Below are 13,434 nucleotides of genomic sequence, written 5' to 3'. Positions count from 1 at the left end.
TGGCTATACTTGTTGCATGGACGTAGATGTTACAAACTTTCAGCCTTCACGCCGTCGCTTCAGTTTCAGATCGTCGACTGCGAGGAACGGCTGCAAAGCGCGCGCGCGATATTCCCACGTATTCCGAGTTTGAAAATTAAAAAAATATTTTGAATTACTTCCAATTTATGTTGAGATTGGAGTTCTAAATGAAGTTGGATGATTATTGAAACGAAAAAATAGACTAGAATTGTTTGTGGTTGTGTTAAATGTTGCCGAAATAATGATTGTGATTTGTATGCAAGTAGTGGCATAGGCGAAAAAGTGTGCGCACATTGATTGCATCGCAATTATTTTCGGGTTGAGTAAAGAGGTAAGTAGGTACTTGTAATAAAATAAATAGATAGGTACCTAAGTACCTACATAATATACAATATAACCTAGCTTGTAATATTTTTGCAACTGTTATTTATATTTCCTATACTTCCATATTAATTTAAATGGATCTTATCTATGTTATCGAACGTTACCTTAATTGCATTTATTTATATTAACTAAATAAGATTATGTATTTTTATTTATAAAATGCACCACAAACAATACATTTTGTTCATTTTGTAATTTTTTTTAAATAGCATTATTACAAAAACTGAAGACGTACCTATTACAAAATCATGTTTCACCAAACCGTGATTTTGAATTTTGCTTATGTTGTATCTTTAGCTAAAATTGTTTTACGGATAGCAATAACATAATAATGACAATTAGGTTGGATTAAATCGTTTTTCGAAATTTCCAAATTTCTGACTTATTCCTAAAAAACACAGTGCTCCAAGTTTTTAAATGTATTTTTTTAGTTCTACCACAGCCTTCTACTTACTCGATAATTCTGTAGCCTTTCGTCCTAATGTAAACATATTGAAGACTAACACATGAAAACTAACATCTAACGACTTATTCCTTGAGTTTTTATTTATTTATTTAATTGTAATTTAATATCATATTTAATTTTTACTAATATAGGTTAAGATGTACTAACAAAATATGGATTTTTGAATTATCTGAAATAAATTATATTGTATTGTATTATTCATACTCAGAAATTCACCCATAAAATAAAACCCACATCGCAACCACCAAGGTAGATTGCTGTAGATGTTCTCAAGGAAGCCTGAGCATTTGATGATTATTGAGTTTCGAGGCAGCGCCGCTAAATATTTCATATCGATGACAAAGGCGCAAGTTTCCAGAACCGCGTAAGTTTTCTCAGTTTACCTTGTCATTACGGGGGCGTTCATTAATTATACATCTAAAGGGTTATGGAGGTTCACTAGAATATCTACCACTCAGCGTTGGAGAGAATGGTTTTCTTGAAATTTTTAAAATCGTTCGACATTTTGGAAATATATTTATACAGAATCAAGTTATGCTGACCACGAAATAAAAATAAATTAAGAAATATATTTCAGACGATAAAGTTTACGAGGTTGTATTGTTACTATTTCACGCAAAATTTACTGGACGGATTGTTATGAAATTTGGTACACGGCTAGAATATTCCAACAAAATACCAACGGGAGTGAAGCCCCGGGCCGCAACTGGTATTATAGATGTGAAAGTGTATTACTTTGTCATATATTTCACGTCAAAATGAGCGTTTTGGATTGAGGTGATTGGTGTGGTATTTGTAAAGGAGGATCACTATCCACCACTCCGGGGTTAAAGTAGCCTACGTCACTATACAGGCTACTTTTTACCCCGGAAGATAACAGAGAAACACGGTAATTAAACGAAGCAAATCCTTTTGAAGGGCACTCAAAGGACTACATCGAGTTTGGGTTTGTTTGAGACCTCTTGAAAGGTAGTCCTAGATAAACATTTTCCACAAGCGTGAGTTTGTACGAACACCGTACAGGACTTCAAACTAACCTTAATAATCGTTGCAAATTCACTAGAATGTCTTTGTAGGAAATCTTGACTAGAATATTCGATTATACAAATCGAATCGAACTCTTAATTCTTTAAGTAATAACTTTTACCTATTAGATGCGGCGTATGGTTCCGTCCTAGAACTAGATGTCGTACGAGGCGACTATAGGGCACAAAGCCTTAACAGCTGTTAGACAACGATAGCATACCCAGAGAGGGTTGACGTCAGGCGGGCGGCCGGTTGTAAAATCATAGCCAAATCTTCTAAATATAATTGCAATTTTTTTACGCTAAATCTGGGCCTTTAGGTTATATATTTTTTATACCATCCGAGTGAAACTGGGACGGACCGCTAGGTTTACTAAATAAATATTATGTGTCCACCTTAGATTAGGAAAAGTGTCAACAGCCTTTAGCATTTTTAATAAAAATAAATATCCATAATAAACACTTTACATTTAAGGTTCAATGACCACACAATGCCACTTTATGCATTTGCCCATGACCTCTCTTATTAAGGAAATAATACATTAACCTTTTAAATAACGGCCTTTTAAATAATGACTTTGGAATTTTTTGATCAATAGCTTATATGTCGTATACTTACATTACAATATTATTATAAAATGCATGTGACTACATTCAGCTTCAAAAAGAATTATATCAATAGAGAAATAGTTTTTTTTTCTTTAAACAAAAACAAACAAATAAAAAAAATATGCAGCAATTCAATACAAAAATAAAAATGGCAGTCAACACAGCTACTGTAATTTAAGGCAACTATTACAGTAATTAAACTTGGTTTACAAAACACGAAATTGAGTTCATATTTGACTGAAACTAGTAATTACTTTACAAACCTATTGCGTCGGTGTGTGTTCAGTTAGTTAGATTCAGTTTATGTAAGTCTTTGTGTCACTATTCCAATATTCTTGGCTGACGATAGCGTAGGCGGGTCGATAGCGTTTCGTCTTTGTACCATTCTCAAAATAATAGTTTGAGTACAATTTACATGAATGGAAATAAAATTTAGAAAGTTCAATATTTAACATATTTTGGAATCTAATTTAAGGTTTATTTTAACTTTTTAGTACATTTCAATTAAGTTTGTTTTCTCAACTTCGAAAACTTTTTTTATGGGCCTCAGGGCTTCGCCGTGGGAATTTCGAGATAAAAATTACCCTATGTGTTATATTTTACCCATATACCAAATTTCATAACAATCTGTCCAGTAGATTATGCGTGAAAGAGAACAAACGTACATACACACATCCTCACAAATTTTCGCATTTGTAGTATTTAGTAGAATAAAGGTAACTTAATTTGGGTAGTTTGAAAAACTTTATTTATACTAATCTCCATCCCATAGCTTCCCTCCCTTGGGATCATGAGGATAAAAGTACTTATGTCACTCAGGAATAATATATGTGGCTTGCTTTACTGGTGAAAGAATTTTGGAAATCTGTTGATTCGTTCCATCCGTACGCCAAACTTTGCTGGTCTATTATGACTAGGGGTGGTAATATACTTCTTCGAAGTACTTAATGCAAAGTTGAAAGAATATTTTCTACTTTTTCACAAAATAAGGGACAGGATCTCAGAATACAGAATATTATTAGTATTCTAATCTACGGATACATTTAGAATGAAGGCAATTTACTTGCAGCCTATTAAGTTATAACACGCGATTCTCGCACGTGTCGTCTCTAAAATAACAAAGTGGGTCGTAAAACAATATCATATCCTTACGAGATACATAATCCCATAACGTTCAAAGGCATTATACTTAAATATAATATATTTTTTCAGCATAATATGAAATTAATAGGTAATCATAGATAAATAAAAATTACAGAGCACCCGCTCGTACTCGAATAATTTCTATGACAATTAGTCGTTATAAGAGCTCGAAAAGTTTATCAAGCTTTAGTAATCTCATATAAGAGTAAATTTGTAAAAACGGAACGAAGTGCGGGTGCGCTTTTCATTTGTCACTATAAAGTCGATTTGTAGCGAGACGCAGTGAACCAATCGTTGTGCTTTTTTTTTTATTGCGTTGTGGTTGTTTTTGCGTCACAATGGCGCACTATGGCTCAATGCGAATCGACTCGACGATGCGATGTAAAGAACAAAGTCCCACTACGCCCACTGATCTTTCAAACCTTTATATTTATTCATATTCTATTTGTCACTAAATAAAGAGGCATTGTTGACCTGAGGCGATCCCTCACACCTGAAGATTTCATTTTCTGTTCTTTGCCCGTCTGTGCGCAAGTTCCGAGGAAACTCCAATATTTACACGTTCAGGATTGCGGAGGAAATAGGATAGCGGAGACAAAAACGCTCAACTGGATTTCAAAGCTGCATTATCTCACACAGAAAATCCATTTCGTTCGGGTGTGTTTGCGAGAAACGGTAGGTATTTACAATCAACGGATTCGACTGTATCAGTTTAAAAAGTTCTAAAAGCTAGGAAATAAATATGTACCAGCGTGTGACCTTCTGTTATGAAAATTAAATTTAATGATACATAGGTAATAGATAACGAACTTACATACCTATATGGATTAAGAACCAATGGATATTCAACAGATTTTTTTTCCCATCTCGACTGATCACATAAGTATGTGTAAGTATATGTAAGGTATATCGATTAAATTCAACTGAAGCTTTTTCCAGCTCGACCTGACCTGGGATCGAACTTGGCAAATGGAATATTCGAGAGACGTTCTTAGAAAGGAAGACGGGATTATCTCAATTTTATATATTAATAAATAAACTAAAAAAAAATACTATGCCTCGATCATATTTCTGCAGTACGAATATATTGCTTTACAAAGCAACTAATAAAAATAATTGAGAAAATAAAGAGAATTTGCAGAGTCGACGTGCTGTCTGAGCGAGGTGTAGGTACTCGTATCTACCTATACCTATTGTATAACGCAACAAAGGGGACTTCATGACACTTTCCGACAGCACCATGCAGCGGCAGCTGGGGAAAACTGGCAGATCTAGATTGCGAATATTAGATACTAGCTCTTGCACGCGGCCCGCCCGCGTAAGTTCCCCACGGGAGCAGTTATTTTCCCTGAATGAAAGGTGCTGCCTATGTCCTTCTCTATATTCAATCTATATGACGTTGACTTTGACCGGCGCACCGCTATCGTTTAGACAAAGCGCCGTATTTTTTTCTGCTCAGGTTAATGTTAACGTCAAAGTTGACTGGTGCAACCCACTATTAATAAACTTAAACCTTCCATATTTTTTTCGATCGCAACCAATTGGCGACGAAGGACATTCGATATCCAATTAGGATAACGAGTTCAAGACACTGGTGCTCCTGGTCAGGACCAAATTTACTTTATGAAGGCTCCAATCCTAGGCAATGCAATCTGCATGGCAGGGGCGGGTTGATAACATCTTAAACATTATGAATAGGCATTATGTATGCTTTTGAATTGAAGGCGTATTTTCCAATAATAGAATTATTAATGAAAAATACGGCTCAATGACGATTATCGACGGATAATTCGATTATAGTTTAGTTCTTGTAATAGACGTTTTTGTATCTCTATTGAATTATGTATACTCATAGCGGTATTTCTCTTGTATAATTCTTCAATTATTTGAAACAGGGTAGTTACCTGTGTTTGCCTGGGTGATTATAAAATAAAAGAGAGAAGAGAATATTAGGAATAATATATACATGCGGTACATTTAAAATATAAATCATATTGGTGGCTTACTAATTTCTTATACCTGGGCCCTCCTAGTTATGCGTAGGGCCCAGGCCTAAATTGCTTTAGGTCCGGCCCTGCTCCCTACCCTGTTTTAACGATCACCTTTCAGTTTCAAATTTCATTACTTAGCAGAATTTCTTGTTGAAAATAGGACGAGAAATGAAAATCTGTTCGTTTCAAACAAGACAGTTGAAGTAAGTACAAAGACCGAATTATCTGGTAGAAACAGAATTTTACGATATTTAACGATTTGGTAAGGTATTTCTGTTTCTACTTGAATTACGACGAATTCGAAATGAAATGATTTATCAAAAAAAAAGATAATATAATTTTTTATAAGCTAATAAAGATATATTATTATTTACTAGCGGCCTGTCCCGGCTTCGCTCGGAAAAAACATAATAAATTGTACCCCTAAACCTATATAATAGTTTTTGACTTTGTTTTATAATATGTAAGGACATTTTTTTGCTTTAACTCATTCAAACATTTGAGGAATGTTTTATAACTTTTACTAGTATTAAAAAAGTTAATTAAGTAGTTGTTTTTCAACAATCTATCGAGGATCTCATCCAAATTAATTCCTTGTTGATTTCCTGTTCTCAATCCCTACGCCCGATAGAAAATTTATTCTTTTGAATAGCAAAATGCAATTAATCAGTACACGCCCTATTTCACTTCAAAATTCAAAGAAAGGACATAAAGTTTTTAAAAGTCGAATCACGTTTCATTTTTCATTAGCTACCCAGAAAAAGAAGTTAAGCTATGTGGGTTCCCGATATTGACTACTATATAAAGTCTTTGATGTTTAAATGAGCGGGAGAAAATGAATGAAAATACATTTTTCATTGAATCCACCAGGTTGTCTCGAATTTTAATATCAACGATCCGCAATATTCCATAGAAAATATTAAAATAAATTCTTCGAACTTCATGTTTATTTTGACATTAGTTTCATTTGTGTTGGTAATTTACCAAATATATATAATAACACATCAATTTTAGTCCATGGATACCTAGTTCTTTGTATGATCTTAGGCATCACATTGGCTCGCACCTTGATGACATTCAGCCCTTATTATAGAGTATTATATATATGTCATATACATATGTGTTAATCATAATGGTTCTGGCCTAATTGTGGGTCGGTGGTTGGTGTCGTACTTTAACGTCAACACAGATCTAGATTGCACATGATGTACGGCTTTTATAAGTGGCTAATGGGAAAGTTGGCATCATTGAACAAGTTACGTAATGTAGACCATTTAAGACTACAGCAATTACTTTTACTTCGACTCATATAACACTACCTATAACAGGTATGTAAAAGAATTTCATAACAGGAAAATGGGTAACAGTGATTTTACGCAGATGATGCATTCAGACGATGTATAAAATCTAATTGTAATATATTAAACATACTCTAATATAGCTACATCTCTATACTTATCTAAAGGATTTTATTATGAAGTAGTATGTGCATATAATACACTAGGTCTCTCATTTTGCAGTCACCCTAGCCTCATTTAAAACACCAAGCCCATCCCGTAACTATTGCCGTTCAAAATAATTATATACAAATTATATACAAGGGTAATTATTATTAATCTAAAACTTCTATAAAACGCGAATTCATTACGCACATAATTTACGAGTTTTCTTTGTCAAATTTTATTAAGCAAATATTTTCCTCGATTCCCAAGTTTTCGCGCGTTTCGTTTTTGTATCCCACCGCTGTCACCTGATAACGGCGGCCATCTTTGTTATTTTGTTCTTTAATTATCAACCATTTACCTACGCTCCCCTTCACTTATAAATTAAGGCTTTCTAATATCTGAACAGAAATAATGAAGATTACGGAATCGTTAAGATTGTAAATTATAATTTTGGTGATGTTCCCGTAGAATTTGAGCCTTTCAATTTTCAGCGCGAAATTTGGTTGACATTGACACATTGGCCTTGTAACGCATAATCTATTTACTCAGGATTTTTCAGGATAATACAAGAAATCAGTCAACATTTTATCCTTTTTTGTAAATGTTATAATATAATAATTATCAGATATTACGAAGATTACGGATTTGTCATTTATAGTAGTTTATTATACAAAGAATTCCAAAGACATCAGTTGATGTTTGCTGAATCTAGCTGAGCATTTCTGACTTTTCATATTAACAAAACAAAAATCTCTACGAAATCCCAAGAATAAAAATAACTGATGTAAAAATTCATGTCATGATGGCTCAAAAGTCCTATAATTTAGCGCAATTTTCTGTCCGAGACGCATTAACTTTGCAGCCCTGAACAGAAAATATCGCTATAAGTAATATCTGTGGTAGCTGGAGGCATTCACGCAATCGTTGATATTTGGTTTTATTTTCTCTTCATTGACTGTATTTGCCAGGATCTGTACAGGGGTAACAGACTATCAAAGAAGCAAGCAAGGGACAATATTGCTTTCTAATTTAAAAAAACGAATTATAGATAATCTTAAAATCTTAAATTTTTCACTTTACAATAATGCTACAATTGAAGGCTGCAGGACAGAAATGGTTGGCGTAGACGGTAGGAGGTCTATAATATACCCAGCAGATTGATGATGAATGCTAAAATATTTCTTATAATAAATTAATTATATTAAATCAATAAATATTAGGCGTAAATTCTACGAATATAATTATATCTGTAATGCATGATAAAGGAAAGTCTTATGTAATATCTATTTCATATGTAATTAATACGAGTAGCGCACACGTTTCATGTAACTATCATGTTACCAAGAGTTAATACAAACTAATGGAAATGCATGAATTATACCAAATTGTTCTGAGGCATATTTGATATCAACAAATGGTACTTAGATAAATCGAATTTAATTAACATTATATGTTTTTTTATATATATATTCATGGCCATGTTATTATTATATTAACTTGCACTTTATCATTAACGGTGGTCGGTGATATTTAGTATTCGAAGTAGAAGAATTTTGTTTTTGAAGAAGAGTAACTTTTGCTAGTGCTACTGAATGAAAACAAGATTTATAATTATGTATCACCCACAAAACATCGTGGACTAATTCGCCTATTTTGGCGTATACGGCATACTTACATTGCTACTATAAACTGCGGATGTTCGTTCATATATGAATGTCCGAGTTCGGCGGTAGGCTGTAGTCGGCAATAGAAACCGCAACACAATAACATTTTTATAACATGTATGTATGTAATACGAGGCCTACTGCGGCAGTGGGACGGAACAGGTTAAAAAAAATTATAGTAGGAGGCAAATAATAAAACTGTTACACGTACCTACTCCACATGATGACTATATTTACAAATGTACAATTTATCTACCTATGTGCTCTTAGCTTAGTCCTTAATTTGATGGAAGAGACCTGGTGACCCGTAACACAGGTTCTACGGAGCTACGAACACCTAGCATAGGCAACAGTTCTCCACAATGTTATTATGCTTAAGTATAGCATGTACATGACCTAATGAAGTGGGTGTGTTTTGTGGAGAAAATAAAGATTCTTATTATTTATTTCTCTATTTATTTATGCTGATAAACACGTATAAACAAGTCACAATTTAACACATAAGTGTATTGAATAAACCGAAACATACATACGTCATATTACGTGTTCGTCTGCTTTGTGTATAAGTAATCCAAACTAGTGCTTTCCTTAATTACATCCTCTAAGCTTGTCGTTTGAGCTAAACGAGAACGGAATACGGAAATATAAACTAGATTCAGCTTTAGCTGAGATTTCAGACGGAAAATACCCATAGACAAAAAAAAATGTATTTTATTCTTTATGGAAACACAAAAGCTACAGACTTTTGTATATCTGTTACATTGTCATAAACCAATAGGCTAATTTTAATGAGGTTTTTTTTAAATAAGTATCTCATAGTAAGTGTTCAGTTAGCCAGAAGTACCTACATTAATTATATGAAAAATAATTTAAACAACGTTTAAAAATCATCTCAAACTGTAATAAAATATTCGCATGAAACATAATACGATCAGTGAGTTATTCAAACTTACTCGAAAAACCACCTAAAGTGTGCGTACAAGAAACCTGACCGTGGTAGAACCACCGCCTACAGCTAGTTTATCTATAGTAAAAGACGAATCCGAATTACATATGTATGCAATTCGAATTACATATACATGTAATTCGTCTTTTCCATTTATATAATTACTTTAAAAATATCTTTTTAGAAATTTTCAGTACTTAAGGACTTTTTGTCCCAAATTTCCACGGGAGTACTGGAAGTATTATATATTCTGTGACGGGAGTGAAGCCTGATCTTTGTAAACGATCATTACAAAGGTATTTTAGAAGAAAGCTAAAAGGGACAAAATAGCTTTCTAATTGAAACTAATTGTAGATAAAAATAACGTAAGTATTTAATGAATTGTTTGTTCTCTATAAAGGACTAATTGAATTACAGCTACTTTCATTGGTAATTCGGTATTGTATATTCTCCTATAGGAAAAGGTCCTCTATAAATAAAATTCTAATTAAATCTTACGTAACCAGAATATTGATGAGAAGTCAGCCATGGTTTTTTTAAATTTCCGTGCCCATCGGATTGAAACGGTATTTTAAGGATTAAAAAATAAGGGAAAATAAAAATACCCATGCAGGCCGATTGCGTATATGCAGTACAACTGTTTATTGCAAAAAATCCATATAATCGTGCTGCGTGCTAAATACGCATTCAGCACAGGTCAAAAGTAATTCGTATAAGAAGATCAAGACTCCACGTCTAATACATATTTTAACACTTTTTCATGATTATTAGATTACGCGTCGAAATTTTGAATAGACATGAGTAATTAATGACCCGTGAAAGATTGCTATTTAGGGTATTTATTTATTAAAATTAGGTAATTCTATTTATACTTCAGTTTTATTTTTTTGTTAAAATTACTTAGGAAGTAAGGTAAGTTTCATTTAGTTTAATTTTAAATTAATTACCTTATTGTTATGTATGTACTTTAGCCTTTAGATCTTGATTAAATGAGCCCACAGAGCAGTACCATAGTCATGTAGTCAATATACTAGAATACAAAGCCGATAAACAATGTACACATAGACAATTTTCGCTAGCTTTCCGATGGCTTGGAACATCGGTTGTCTTGGGAAGTTCTCTATGGCTCATCTTGATTAAGCGAGATTACGAGTATCGAATTGATTGAAACATAATTTATAATGACTTGATTGGATGTTTAAGTAGTTAAATCTTCGACAAGTATATGGGATGACTTTACGCCCAGTATTTTTGGCAATTTCTTCCTACAAAGTCCGACCCAAACCGATGGTTACGATATGTTTTCAACAGACTCTAGGATTAAACTAAGAAAATACAGTATGAAACTCATCTATACGCCCATGTGTGCTTAAAATATGTGTGTATTAAAAAAAAATTGCACAAATATTCTATGGTTGCAAATTATACGAAGATTCTGGATCATGGATTAAAGTGAAAATATTATGCAACAGATCTCCATCTATTCATCCCTATTTATAATTGTTTATTTCTAACGCAATCTCAGTAGGTTAACTGGGATATTGGCGTAAATAAATGATCATTAATGTTTACATAAACATGCTAAATTATATTAAGGTGTTAATGAACAAGATATGTTAAGTATATCAAGCCATATCAAAACATTGTCGATGGTAACAGATTATTTACATTGGCTATTCACTAAATAAAATAGACGGTAGTTACTATTCTTATTTGTATTTTTAATACGTGGATTGACTCAGGATTCAAATTCAAAATTCAAATTCAAATCATTTATTCAGAAATTAGACCTTCACAGGCACTTTTTCTCGTCAATCTTTAAATTTATAGTTATTTCTCACAAGCTAGAAACTACTGGCATTTCGGAACGACCACTGCTGAGAAGAAATGCCGAAAGAAACTCATTTGAACAGTGTTGGTCCCTATCATGCCAGATCGGTTTACCATTATTGTTTCTTACAATGTTTTTTTTTTCTTTCTAATAATATATAATTACAACAAATTACTCTTCTAGAAAAGGTGATTAATTAAAAGTAAGTAACAAAGAAGATTGTCTTAATCAATTAGGGCCATCAAAACAAATCTGAACGATAATTAATGATGTCATTAGGTACATACTTTTGTCACTTATTACAAAGAAAAGTTAGGTAATTACAGAAGCTAAAGAGACTAACCTACCAAACTTTGACGTTACGGCTAAATCCCGAAGTGTTTAAGATTTGTATACAAACTCATGTGGCACGAGTAGGATTCGAACCAGGGACCTTTCCATCCATCATAACCATTACACCACCGCCGCTATAATTATTTAAAACCATTATATATATATATAAGTATAGTCTTGTGTATAAATACGTCATTTAATTGTCTTCATGATTTACTGTGAAAAAATATTGCACATCCATTTCTGCTTTCGGTTGTACTAACACTTACTGGCACAACTAAAAATGGCTTCATATTCGGTAGTCGAACTGTCATCTCTTTGAACCTTAAGTGGTTTAGAATATTCGATTATCTTGAAAAGGATCGTGTTAGCTGCAAATTGTATATTGTGTTGTAGTTGCTGTACAAAGTATGTGACATCAGGATCAAATTCTGGACGAATATTTGATTGCTCCAGATCGTGAAGGTGGGAAAAAATCCATAGGTTTAAAAATTAAAAAAGAAACATTTTTTTTTACTAGTATGTTTTATTATAATAACATTATGAGAAAACTTATAATAGGCTTAAATAGGATCTATGTAATATAAATCTTGATGCTTCGACATAATATTATCTGATTACTTTATAAAAGGTTAGCATTTGCCCGCGGCTTCGCCCGCGTGAATTTCTGAGCAAAAGAGGGACAGACATTTTTTATACAAACGTTCCATTATAGTTATTTGGGGGCATAGATGTATTAAATTTAACTCATCTACATTTAGGGTTGAGCTTGCCTATATTTGTACTGGGCATGCAACTCTATGCATACTAAACTTCATCAATATCGGTCCAGCGGTTTAGCCCTGAAAGCGGAACAGACAGACTTTCGCATTTATAATATTAGTATCGGTACAACACGAATAGGTACCTTTTAGCATTACAATACTGCCAATCTACATACAATTTTCCCTTCCTCTGAGTTAGCCAATGATTCCGATTGGCTAATTCATATAGTATTCAGAATTTCAGACTGCCTACAGTTGAGTACTTATGTCTGTTTTTACATTTCTGTTTCTAGCTACCAAAAACCCATATCATAATAGACCTAAATCTAACCTACCTAGATACCTACCTAGATAAAATAATTTCTGAATTTCTATTAAGTCTACAGGTCTAAAAGTGACCTTCACATTTTTTAAGTAAACCCAAACTTTAATTAGTTTTTTATTAATATAAAATCACGTTGTTCTTTTTATCCACAAAAAGAAATCGTAAAAGCTACAGGTTCCAAAATGAATTTCCATTGATAAATAAGTCAAGGCTGTCGATAAAATTTTATAAAACTATTATAGTATATATAGTATATATAGTTCCAAAGCAATGGAATATCTAGAGCGGGTTTTCCGTTGTATTACGCTGCTCACATTTTTACACAGCGGCTCCGTTGTGAGATATTTATGCGAACAACAGCGCTTTATAGAAATTTATGTGTCGTGATAGTGCTATTTTATTTCAATTTGTATTGTTAGCTGTGAGTTAACTCGCTTAACATTCTAACTGGAATTAATATCTTCCCGGACCTCATTTGTCGATTTCT

The 13,434-nt window shown here is 33.0% G+C and overlaps 1 protein-coding gene across 1 annotated transcript in view; it reads left to right on the top strand.

Annotated features, from left to right (window-relative positions):
* Nucleotides 1-77: 77 nt before the first annotated feature.
* LOC128670192 (arrestin homolog) overlaps nucleotides 78-13,434 on the top strand; it is a 43,508-nt gene continuing 30,151 nt past the window's right edge. The window contains exon 1 of the mRNA XM_053745663.1: nucleotides 78-352. The gene's annotated coding sequence lies outside the window, so the exon portion shown is untranslated. The remainder of the gene's footprint in view (nucleotides 353-13,434) is intronic.

This window comes from Plodia interpunctella, chromosome 5 (genome assembly GCF_027563975.2).
Source record: "Plodia interpunctella isolate USDA-ARS_2022_Savannah chromosome 5, ilPloInte3.2, whole genome shotgun sequence".
Lineage (NCBI taxonomy): Eukaryota > Metazoa > Arthropoda > Insecta > Lepidoptera > Pyralidae > Plodia > Plodia interpunctella.
The sequence above is the reverse complement of the archived record's forward strand: the minus strand, read 5'-3'. Positions and strand labels throughout refer to the sequence as shown.